We start from the raw sequence: 9,741 nt of genomic DNA, 5'->3' as shown, positions 1-9,741 counted from the left end.
AAATTTTAAGTAGCTAATTGGATGAGACATAGCTCTTACTGAACTACCCTATATCAATCCAAATCTACCCACGTTTTATTTTTTATTTTTATCTTTTCATTCTAGTTGCATTTGTTGGAAAAATAAATTATAGTTTTTTTTTTTTATTGTGTTCATTTATAATTTTTTTAGTTCAACGATTGTGGGGTGGTTCGAACCATCATCTTTTATCTGAAAAATAATAATTGGTATTTTATCTACTGAGTCTATATTTAAATTGTTTTTGTTTCTGTTTGAAGAAAAGGTAAATTAAAGTGAAGAGGATTATTATCATTAAAATTATTATTGAAAAACAACTTTGTAGCTTTAACATTTACCCATTGAACTGATGTCTTTTAACAACAATTTTGTTTTTTATAATTTTTTTTAAGTTCAATAATTGTGGGAGTGGAAATTGAACCATCTTTTTATCTTAAAAAATGATAGTTAGTATCTTCTACTTGAGTTATATTTAGATTGTTTTTTATTTTGTTACAAAGGTAAATTTAGGAAAAGATGATTATTAACACTAAAATTATTATTAAAAAACGACTTTGTAGCTTTAACCTTTACTAATTGAACTTGTGTCTTTTAACAAGTTTACTTTTTAGAGTGCATTTTGTTTTTATCATATACAGGGTAGGGAATCGAACATCAGTCCTCAAAGTTGATAATACAAGTTCATGTCAGTTAAACTATGTTCATGTTGGTAGAATGTATTTAACTCAACCTCAGTAATTTTAAACAAAAGGGATAAAGTTTGGCTTTCAATGAAAACAGTTGTTTTGGAGTCCAATAATTATAACAAGAGATGAAATAATGTAGGTCCCATCTGATAATGTTTTGACATTTTATTTTCTATTTTTGAAAATTAAACTTATAAATACTATTTTCACCAAAAAAAAATTCAACTTTTATTATCCATTTTATACTAATATTTTAAAAACGAACCAAGTTATAAGAACTAAAAGAAAAAGTAAAAAACTTGTGTTTTTTTTTTTTTAGAATTTACTAGAAATTTCACTTTAAGATATGTGAACATCACAAAGAAAATAAATATAAAATTAAAAATTAAAAATTAAAAACAAAATCCTATCCAAAGAATTATATCCATTGCCATAAATATATATATATGTATATCAAAAAATTAAATTAGATTAGAAGACCAAAACAACCTGATCAAGGCTTTGGATTGGGCATAGATAAATGATATGGCTTGATTGATTTTTAGTTGTACAAATGAGGGAAGGAAGAAAAAATCTCTCTCAATCAACTACACATCAACCATAGAATTATAAGTCATTCATTAAGATAAAGAAAAAAAGAAAAATAAGCCAATTAAAATTAGAAAGCTCCTCAAACTTTCATTATTTTTTATAATGAAAGTGATTAGAATATAGAATATAGAATATGAGACAAGGAAAATTGGGTCAACTTGTTTTGTCATTGTTTGCCACAAAAGTCTAGCCACTTCCTTGCCAATTTCTTTGGCCTTCCTTTCTCCAGCTTCCTTCTTTATTTTTACAATTATTGTTTTCTTTTCATTTAATAAAAACCAATAATTTATACATTCATACATAATTTATAACTATATATTACAAAAATTTGAAGACATCAAATTCTATTGTATTTATGTGTGATTATAATTTTTTCTGGTCGCAAAGTCTATCTCGAACTTCTAACTTTTTAATTAAAGATATATATTTTAATTAATAAGGTGAAATATTCAAAAATTAATATATACATTTATGGTTTTAATAATTTTGCACTACTACAAAATTAGACTTTAATATCAGGTTAAAATTGACATTATAGGGATATAATGTCGGTTGACAACCGACATCAAAGATCGTGTTATAAAAGGTCTTTAATGTTAATTTAAATCGACATTATAGATGACCAAGATCTCAATGTCAGTTTTCAACCAACATTGAATACTATTTTTTATGTCAATTTTCAACCGACATTGAACATTATTTTTAATGTCAGTTTTTCACCTACTTTTTATCAGTAATTGTCCAATATTAAATGTATGTCATCGTTTTGTCATTAAAAAAAAATTTAAAAAAAAATTGTTTGCATACATGTAAATCAATAGTATTTCTCTTTTACTTGTATACGCACAAAATAAAATCTTAATTGCTTGTATGTATACAACTTAGCTTTGAATAAACAAAATTAACTAATTCACAACAAAGAAAATGATAAATTGTTTAACTAAGAACCTACCATTGATATTGATACATAGAGCTCGAAAGTCTAAAGTTCAAGAGAGCTGGTTGTCTATTTTGGAGGGTTCAAATTAGTCCAAACCTACAACCAACAACATTCCATAAGTCATACATTTTTCAAAGATCAAATACATAATGTGTTGAATCTAGAGTTCCCTAAAAAAAAACATAAAGAGACTGTGATACCAATTACTCCTCTGTTGCACTTGTCATACAAGAAAACTCAATAATTGAATAAATGGAAGACAACTCATAAGAAAAATATAGACCCGATTTCTAAACCCTAAAAAATCAAAAGTAGACCTTACTTGGACGGGTCTTGCAAAGGTTGAAATTGTATACTTTTCTACCTTGAGAATTGATGGTTGTATAGATGAAGATTGGAACTAAGTCTTGCAATCAAGAGAGAAATTAATCATTCACTCATATCCATCAAAGTATGAGACATGATGTATACATTAGTTCCAAAAAATGATAATAATAACATTCAAAGTTGTTTGCATTCTTAAAGTTCTAAAGGAAACTACAAAACCAGAATACCTTTAAAAAACCAAGTACAATATGTTCACTTGTAACTTACTTGCGAGAATGGAGACAATGAGAAGAAAGGATGGAAGAATGGGTGGAGCCAAAACATAAAAGGAAGGTCAATAGGGCCCTAAACTAGCAGAGACTGATATCAAAGAGATTGGAGAAAATCAAAATAATATTTCTTAGGAGAGAAAAAACAAACTCTTCATAATGAAAATCTTTGTTGTGAGACGTGCAGGGCATAATTTACTCACCAAATAAACGTAACATTTCGAAACTTGAAATAGAGCAAGCTCAATTGGTTCATTCTCTTCGTGATCCATTTGGAGTTCTTGATCCTTCGCCTTCTTTTTCTACTCCTCCTCTAGAAATAATAAGGTAATGAAACTTATGAACTAAAATAAACTCCAGTATATATATCATGACTCGATAGAAACTATAAACAATAACTAATTAAGTTATGACTACCATAACAACAAGATAGTCATAGCACTCCAACACTTTAGAATAAACTAGAGTCTTAAGAATTAACTTAAATACTCCTAATTAGTTTCAAACTCCTAATAGTGATTTTTCAAAATTTATCAATTAATTCTCAAAGAAACTCGCAAGAAACCTTAAATGATGCATAGAAAGCCTAGTTGTCATCTCCATCAATATATAGAAAGAAGATTATCATATCGCATAAAAACAAATGAGTCCAAATGAGAAATCTTTCACCAAGAATATCGAGTTTAAAGTATTTCTTAAATTAACCAAATCGATAAATTTTATAACTAACAGCTAATCGATGAAAAAGGAAACATAAGAACATAGTCTTTATGCACCAAGAAACTTTCGTTACCAACTTCTTAAATTAACCAAATAAAACAAAATTAAACAAAAAAATCTAGGGAAATCTAGGAGCTAGTTAGAAAATCAATTTGAAAAGAATAACAACTCCGGTTGTTTTAAAACACATCAACATGCATGTAAAAAAAACTTGAAGATATAAGATGAAAACTTCCAAGTAACAGCTATCCTAATGTGTTTTCACTGGACCTTTGTTCTATTAAGCAAGAAGTTGCTTTCACATAATAACTTCGAAATAGACATTAACTTCTCAATCATACAAATCATTAAAAGAAAATACTAATCGTATAAACAAGAATTAAAGTAATGGACGCAGATAAGGATGATTAGAGAAGTATACAAGGGCTCATGTCTTACTGAAATGTTAGAAATCCAAAAAATTAATAGCAGTTAAGACATTAACATTGTAAGATCAAGAATAAAGCTTTCTGTATCAAATATATCCAATAACCTTCGAAGGCTAGTGGTAGTGTTGAAATTCCACATCAACACTTAAATTCACAAACTCAGTAGGGCAATTGTGATGCTTTGCATTCTCATAAATTATGTAAAGATCATCTTAAACAATGCTCTCACAAGGTTTCAAATTTTGAGAGGCAAAGAATGTGCCCAGTATGTTCCTAATGTTGAATTGCTAATCAAACAAAAAGGGCAATGATTGCCTCAATTTCAAGTTCCTGAGGACATGTTACTCCTTGGAGAAAGATGAGTACCTGGAAGAAACATAACCATGAAACAATTCAAATATATCAGAGGAGAGGAGCTTTCTTGAAATTCAAGTTACAAGGGTTCATCACAAATGTTAGGATAAAAAATCTTATGTGGAATCAAATTAAAATTTCTATAAGATACACGTGTAAAGAGTGTCTTGTTTCTTAAATCTCATAATATACTAAACTCTTCTCTTTGAGTAACAATATGTTCAGATATGCAAATAAGAAAATTCAAACAGAACATGATCTCAAATTATGAAATCTTTTTATCACGTCGTGAAAGAATTAATTATTTGAAGTAATGCTAACATTAAGAACTATAGTAACTGTAAAACCCTGAAATTTCACCTAAGTGAATTAGGTTAGAATTTGGTTAGTAAGAAAGCTTGAAGAAGGATAAAAGAGGAGGAAAATGCCTCAAGTGTTGAAAACTAGACCTTAAAGGCTAAAACATAAGTTGTAGTTAAGTGAGGTTTTAGGAGACAAAATTTTGGCTAAGTATGGAAGGTGTGCATTGATGCCATGCATTAGAAGGAACATGTGCAAAACAATGGGAAGTTTAGGTAATGACATTGTCATTAGAGGTTAGGCAAGCTTATTGACTAAGGATGGAACGCATAAAGACACCATGCATTACTATGAAGCACGCGGCCAAGACACCAAGCAATGAGTGTTGTGCTTGGTAAGTCCATGATGGACGCATGGTGTGGGTGGCCAAGCAATGACATGAAAGAGTTGTCTAGGTGGGAGGCATGAAGGACATGTCAAACGCAAGGTGTTGGCTGAGAGTAAGGGCATGCGACACACAAGGACTTGTGAGGTTAGGGAAAGGTGTTGGCCAAGGCAATTAGAGGTTAGTTAATCGCATGAGTGGGCGAGGCAATGCCTTTGTGTTGAAGCCATGCGATGGCTAAGACATCGTGAGTTTACGGAGGGCCTCATGGGACGCATGTGACAAAGATGGCCTAGGCAAGGAGGTTTGCATTGGTTGTGTTGTATGTGATGAAGAGCATGTGACGACCTATGTGTAAAGGACGAGCACATGAGGGAGGATGCATTGGCCAAAGAGGGTATGTGCCAAAGAGGGTCGTGCGTGGAAAGAAGTGTGCGGCCAAAGGGGAACATGTGATGGTCTTGAAGTAGCGTGAGCACAAGAAGGGGCCAAGTGTTATAATGGCATGTGTTCATGAGAGGCATACGGCCATTAGGTTGGAGTATGCGTTGACAAGGTGTGACTTGGAGAATAAGGTTAAGTTAACAACTCATCTGGACAAGTGGCTGATCAGGGTGAGTTGAGCTTGAACCAAGGTGAGGTGGAAGCATGAGAAGACATGCAAAGTAGAGGTTTTTCATTAGCCAAGGGAGATGAAGGCACTTCAGGACAGAGGTGTCAAGGGAAAGCATTGGTAACATAAGGGAAGGGCACTTAGACATGCGCGGAAGGAGAATGTGTCAAGCTGAGGGCAAGTTTGAACGCCTATAAATAGGGTAGCTTAGGGGGCTTGGTTTTCACAAATCACTCGAGCATTTTGAGTAATTTTAGTGGGAGAGTGTTCGAAGAAGAGTGAAGCAAGAGATTCTGGGCTGACATCTGAATTAGAGTTGTGAGGGAAGAGGAATCGACATTGGAAGTCTGAAGGCCCGAGGGATGCATAGCACAACGCATACGCCCATCGCCTGTCGTTCATGCTTGCGCGCACGCCCAACAACCCCATCGCTCAGCTCTGCCCGTCTGTCCTCACCAGCGCGCGGACGCTCGTTAGCATGCACGGCCGCGCAGCTGAGCGCCCTAGCACATGCTTGCATGCATCCCGTTGCCTTGCCTCGCGAATGCAATCGCCCAACTGACGCCCAGCGCTGCGTCCTGTCCATCCTGTGTGGAGCCTAACACCCAGCTGCACATGGCAATGCCCCTCTTACAACCTCAGTGCCCATCAGCCTACAAAATAACCTCCAAAGGCTGTATTTTGGGAAGTTAGGCTTATTTTTATTTATTTTTTTTAAGGGGTTAAGCTAGTTATTTTACTTTTGAGTTATTTTTCGATTAAAATGGAATTATTGGAGGAATTTTTGGACTAATTTGGGATTTCTCTAAAAAGAAGTGGAATTTAAGGAAATCCGGGTTAGGAGCTGTGCTAGGAGAATTCTTGAAGAATAACAGGAGGGCTATGAGTGCTTTTATTATTTTCGTATGTTGAATTATATATATATGATCTTATATAAATATAAAGTTTGGAAAATTGGCATGATCAGAAAATATGTTATCTTTATTTTATTAGTTAATGTGATTTATGTTGTTCTGTTTGTTGTGATTTGCATTGGAAGCTAGAACTGTACCCTAGGAAATTGTTAGTGTGTCTATAGCACGTCTAACGAGATACTGTCAACATGTGCACATTCGGCGAGCTATAAGGGTATAAGGATTTTTTCCACATTATTCATATCGGGAATACTCGAGGAAATACATGATCATATCAAGAATATCCAGTTACCAGGCTGGAAGGGTTGCATTATTATGTGTGATGATTGTCTTAGTGTGAAAATTGTTTTTCCACAAATGTGTTCCTTAAACAAAACTTGTTTTCATTTGAAGAGTGCCACTCACCTAGGCTTTCTAGCTCACCTTTTCCAATGTTCTATTCCCCCCCCCCCCAGGTAGCGGGAAGCAGAACATTCTGGGAAAAGCCACCCAAGGTCTGAAACTACTACTCTCTCACAGTGCGAGACTCGGATTGGGTTATCGTGAAAGTCATTAGGATTGTTAAAGCTAATATTGTATAATAGTACAAACCTTTGTAACTGTTCATAAAAATTAATTAAGTTATTACTTATTTGCTATTTGTGAATTAGTATTAAGTTGGACGGTTAGTATCACAAAGGTGGTATTAACTGTCTTCACGTCTTCTTTCGAGTCTGGGAGACAAGGCTCGGGAGGGGGTGTGACAGTAACAGGCATTAAAATTTTCATATTCAACTGAAGATTGAAATATTACTTATTGGAGCCTCACTAGAATGTGAGTAAATGTTCAGAGCCTCACAAGTTGAAATGTTCCTGAGGACAAATTGCTAATAATAATAGTGATAACACAAATTGAAATGTTTATAGCCTTACCAGACTGCGAGTAAATTTTTCAATCTCAATTTTCAAACTCAACAACGTTTCTGTCTCATAGATGAAACTGGAAAATAAGCCAAGATGATTTAACCCTAACCGCCGTAATTTATTTACATAAAAATGAAATTGGAAGACAAACATCTCAACCCTAGCCGTCGACCTCATTGGCGCATCCTACTTCTGGTTAGAGTTGCACCGTCGTAAGTATTCCAAGTTGTTCGTCCAGATCCGTGCACGATACCTCCATCCAGATCCATGCACGACACCTTTGCCTAAACCTGACCATCCGCGTCACTCCATGTATTGATCTAGAATGAACATACAAAGAGAACAACTTTCAAATCTCTGATCTGAGAGAGAAATGAGAAATGTGTGAAGAGAAAAACTTTTAGATTTGGAGCGAACTTGAAATAAAGCTTGACAATGCTAGAAGAAGTCAATCTCTCAGATCTGAACAGGGCTGGTACGAAGCTCGGGCTGGAAGGAGTCGTCGTCACAGATCTGGATGGAAGAAGCTTGCACGCGAATAGATCGATATGAAGCTCACAATGGCATGGACGACACTGAACAACGTGGACAACATTGAACAGACGTCGAGAAGACGAAGATGATGGGCTGTGGAATGAAGATTGTGAAGGTTGAGGGAGAGGACGTGGGTTGTGTGGGGAGAAAGGGTTTGGAGGAGATAAGTAAGAAAAGAGAGAGGAAAGATATTGAAATGGAAGAGAGGATATATTTTCACTAAAGGGAAAAAAAACAAATAGGTATCTATTAACCCGACATTGTAACCGACATTAAAGATTCGCTTTTTTTATTAAAAAAATATCGAAATTATACATCCGTTTTTACTTTTTTTTCCACCGTCATTAAAGCCCAAAATTCTTGTAGTGTTGATATCATTGGTTTTTTTTACATAAATATGCATGTAAATGATTATAAAAGAAAAAAAAGATAATATTAATTTATGCCCCTACGCTTTGGGATCATAAATTCTAAATTATTAATAAATGTATCAATTTAAACCTTAAATTTTCATAAGTGTATCAATTTATACTATTCATTACGTTTTGTTTGGACAAACATCAATTATGTAAGCTTTATGATTTTATCAATTAAATTTCTAAACTTTCATAAGCAAATCATTTTATACTTAATTGGGATTTTATTTTAAATTCAACGACGCATTAATTTTAATTGCCTATTTTTTTTAATATGACGTTTAAGGAAGTATACGCATGAGTAAGAATTGATATATGGACGAGATTTTCAAATGAAATCTTTATAAATTGTCTAAATTGATTAACTTATTACAATTAGGAGTTTAATTAAAAATAATTATAAGTCTCACATAATATTTTTCTCACGACATTTGAAAAAGTGTGTAAATTAATACATTTAGAAAATATATTGTTTAAATTGATACAGTCTTCAAAATTTAGATATATAAATTTATTTTTTTAAAAAAATACTAAAAATAAATAGATAATTTTTAAAATAAATTTAACTCAGCGATAATTGACATGTAATAACACACGAAAGACTTCCCTTTATTGTACTAAATAAAATAAAAAGAAAATATATAAATACACAACAATATATTCGCATAGTCAGCTTCTTATTATTGAGTATCTAATTCTACCTTATCTGCATTTATTTATACACCGCCTATTTATTGAAAGCATTATTCCTTTATAGAAATAGATTCTAATTTTTCTTATGAATATTTTATTTTTACAATTTATTGATAAAAAATATTACTATTTGAGGTTAGAGTTTGATTTTGGGAAGTAGTTTTTCATGAGTCTCTTTAAGAAATATCTTCAAAATTGGCCTCTTGTTATATGATATTAATAACATAAAAATGTTAATAACTTTATTTCAATTGAAAAAAAGAAAAAAAAAGAAAAAAAAAGAAACAAACAAACCTTCTATCTTCTATCAAAGGAGACCATAATTATAAATCATTGCATTCTATTATTATTGGAAAACTACTTTCTTTTTAACAGTACTAAAGGACAATTAATTTTTCACAACAATTTTTATGAGGTTGACTATTACCCTTATTTAGTTTTAAAATGTATGTTTTGAAAACATAACGATGAAATACATCTATTTTTTCAAATTTAGAAATTAAAAATATAATTTTTCTTTTTTAATATGTTTATGAATATATTAATGTGGACAAGTATTAAGCCTACATTTATAGAATAAAGTAGGTATAAGTTAACACATATGTAGTGATAAAGTTATAAGAACAATAAGAGTTGTCAAGGTGAGCATA

At 32.4% G+C, this 9,741-nt stretch overlaps 1 long non-coding RNA gene across 1 annotated transcript; it reads right to left on the bottom strand.

Moving 5' to 3' along the window:
* Positions 1-7,462: 7,462 nt before the first annotated feature.
* LOC150035897 (uncharacterized) lies at positions 7,463-8,183 on the bottom strand. The gene is made up of 2 exons (XR_016529883.1): positions 7,866-8,183; positions 7,463-7,768 (listed from the first exon to the last, which is right to left on the bottom strand). It is a non-coding gene; the product is annotated as an uncharacterized LOC150035897 (long non-coding RNA).
* Between the last annotated feature and the right edge of the window lie 1,558 nt (positions 8,184-9,741).

The sequence above is a fragment of the Benincasa hispida genome, chromosome 5 (assembly GCF_027475165.1).
Source record: "Benincasa hispida cultivar pf3 chromosome 5, pf3_genome.v1.1, whole genome shotgun sequence".
NCBI lineage: Eukaryota > Viridiplantae > Streptophyta > Magnoliopsida > Cucurbitales > Cucurbitaceae > Benincasa > Benincasa hispida.
Note: the sequence above shows the minus strand (reverse complement) of the source record. Positions and strands in the feature narration are given on the sequence as shown.